The following is a 3,216-nucleotide window of genomic DNA, read 5'->3' as shown; positions in this document are numbered from 1 at the left end:
CAACAGGTATGTGGAACTTAATTACAATGACATATTGATCTTTTCTTTGGTGTTTTTTTATATTTTTATCTCTAAGGGTTATTGCTCGCATCGTTAAGTATTTTTTCACTTTTTGTCGTAGTCACGAGCCATAATTTACTTGTCTTTTATTTTTTAACTGTGTGACAAAAGTAATTAATTAGCTAAATTTATAATGTTTTTATTTTTAATTATAATAACAGCAAGAACCAAAATAACATTTGGCGCCGATGACCATTCGCATTGCTGTGGTACTTGTTTATCAAAATTTTTTTGTTTTCTAAAAATGATTTAAAGTTTAATTATAATTAATATATATAATTTTAATTTTGTTTAATATAATAATTCTTTTGATTAACAGTAATTGATGATTTAAGAAATTAATTCCTGGCATTTTGTTGTTTTAATCATAAAATGATTGAAGATTTTTGACCAAAATTTTTTTAGCTACCTACATTTTTTTTCTAACTATGTTTTTAAAAAGTAATCAGTAATGTAATGCTTTATCTAAAAAGTAAGTTTTCATTTATTACCTACATTGTTGGGCTCAATTGCTGAGAATAATAAACAAATATATGATTAATTTTGATTTAAAGCTTGTGTTTATATATTAAGTTAAGTTATGATTTTTGAGTTGATTTAAAATAATAATTGATTACTATAATTTGCTGTAATTGAGTCATGCAATTGTTTTGTGATATTGATCATGGTAACTATTTTAATTAATAGTATAACTTTAAGTGAGAAAATGCAGTTAACTAATTCTTCATAAATCATCTAAAATTGGATTTGATTTTGTATTTAAAATTGATGTTCAATGTTATTGATGTTTACACAAATGCCATATTGGTTGAGCAAAAATCGCACAGCTTTTATGTAATTGAATGATTATAATTTTTAACTTTTTATTTAAACTTAAGGTTCACTTATTGAATAGTTTCATTTTAAATAATAGTACTGCACTGTTATATTAATATCAGAGGCTATTGAGAATTTGTTGAAGCTAATCATTAGTAATAATAAGTAATTTGTATTTATACCAGTTTTTAAAATCTGTTGTGTTTTTCAATATTTAACTATTTCACATAAAATTCATGGTCACAGGTTAAATGAGTCATGTTTATGAATGTTTTATTTCTAATACTTCTTTAAATATTTAATTGTCAGTATTATTTAATACTTGTTTTTCAAGATGTTTCATATGGTTAGATAATTCAAAGTAATCGTTTGAGTCATATTATATATTCCTTTTGATTATGGTGAATTTTTAATTGTGATTGGTTGCATACAATTTTTCTTAAAATTTAATTTTTAAAATATATGGTATTTTTGTAATAATGGTAATTTTATACTATATACTATATTATTATGTAAAGGTTTTTTTCAATGATACTAATCAATATAAAATAATTTTGGTAGATGACCCCAATTCAAACCCGCAGGACTAATTTTAATTTGGCAATTATGCCTGATAATAGTAATGATGTAGATGCTTGTAAGCAAGCACCGAAGTTTAATTTTACTATTCCGGAATTCTCCGGGAATTCTCAAAATGTCAGTTGGTTTTTGACTCAACTTCAAGAGTTGGTCAAATTAAATAAATATGAAAATGATGCAGCTTTATATCTGTTAAAATCAAAATTGTCGGGATCTGCTCTTACATTTTTTCAGAATTCTCCTGAATGTAGAGCAGTTACAAAATTTGAGGAAGCATGCAAGCTACTCTTAAACTTTTTCCAACAAGATGATTCTTCCTCGGCGGATTTGGCAAAATTTCAGGCAATTATCCTCTTGCCCACGGAAACAATCAAAAATCTTGAGTATCGTATAGACACCCTAGCCCATAAAGCATACAGCTTTATTAATGATCAAACTGCCTTGTCTAAAATAAAAGCTATGCAGTTTTTGTCCGCTATCCCTTTGCATCTCAAGGAGACCATTCTCATTGAGGGGATACAGGACTATCGCGAAATGGTCAAACGGGCTAATCATATTGTGTCAATTCAACAGTCTTTAGCTGGTTCGACTACTTCGTTAGTCGCTGCTCATTCAGTAACTCAGTGCACTTCTGCTGCACCTGACCAGCTCACCTTAATTGCTAAACAGCTAGAGTTCTTGACTACCAAAATTGAGACTATGCAATCTAATTGCAAAATTTGTAACGAAGGACATGATACAAAAACTTGTCCCCTTTTACGTACACCTGTGCAGGGTCAGGATCGGGTTAGACAAGAACAACCCCGAACAACCCCACACCTTACCTGTGCTTTCTGTGGACGCTCTGGCCACATCATGAGTAATTGTCGCACATATCAAAGGCAATTCAGCCAAAATTCAATGGGCCCAAACATGGCGATGCATTATTTTCTGCCACAGCTCCCCGTGGCTCCTCCCCGATTTACTGCACCGCAGTATCCACCACCACCTATTCCGGTTCAAAGTGAACCATTTCGACCTAGAGTTAATGTTAATAATAACAGGGGAAATAATCCTTTAAACTCTCGCAGGAGGCAGTAAGGGATGGACCTGTCTCCTCATCCACCAAACCATCCAAAATTTTTGATATTAATGATTTCATGTCAGAATCTATGCATAATTCAAATGTAACCATTCGGGAGTTTTTGACTAATTGTGATTATAAAGAAAATATTGAGCACATAAATATTGTGTCAGATGAGATTAGTCTTCCAACCATTGCATCTAATTTTAGTAACGTTAAAGTTAATTTCTTGCTGGACAGTGGTTCGTCAGTGTCATTGTTGACTCTAGATACTTTTAATAAAATCAGGACTAATAACAAAGTAAAATTTTTATCAAGAAAGGTCCAAATTAGGACTGTCAACTCTCAACTTCAATTTACAGCTTGTGCTGAAATTTCATTTAAGATCAATAACCAGTTTTTTAGACACCAATTTTTTGTAGCAGATATTAGGAGTAATACCTTTCAAGGCATTCTCGGTTATGATTTCTTAAGAAAGCACAATGTTCTAATCAATTATAAACAGGAATGTGCACAATTTAGTAATTTTAGTATTCCCTTAAATAATTCTCATGAATTAACTTGTAATGATAACAATAATGAACAGGTGCATGTTGTTTTGAGGAATAAGCTCAATATTGAGCCAGGCGAGACTGCTATTGCCCATTTAAGAATTGATTCTTTTGATAAACAAACAAATAAAGAAGTGTACTTCACAC

Source organism: Parasteatoda tepidariorum, chromosome 4 (genome assembly GCF_982258835.1).
Source record: "Parasteatoda tepidariorum strain Cologne lab strain chromosome 4, Ptep-v5.0, whole genome shotgun sequence".
Lineage (NCBI taxonomy): Eukaryota > Metazoa > Arthropoda > Arachnida > Araneae > Theridiidae > Parasteatoda > Parasteatoda tepidariorum.
The sequence above is the reverse complement of the archived record's forward strand: the minus strand, read 5'-3'. Positions refer to the sequence as shown.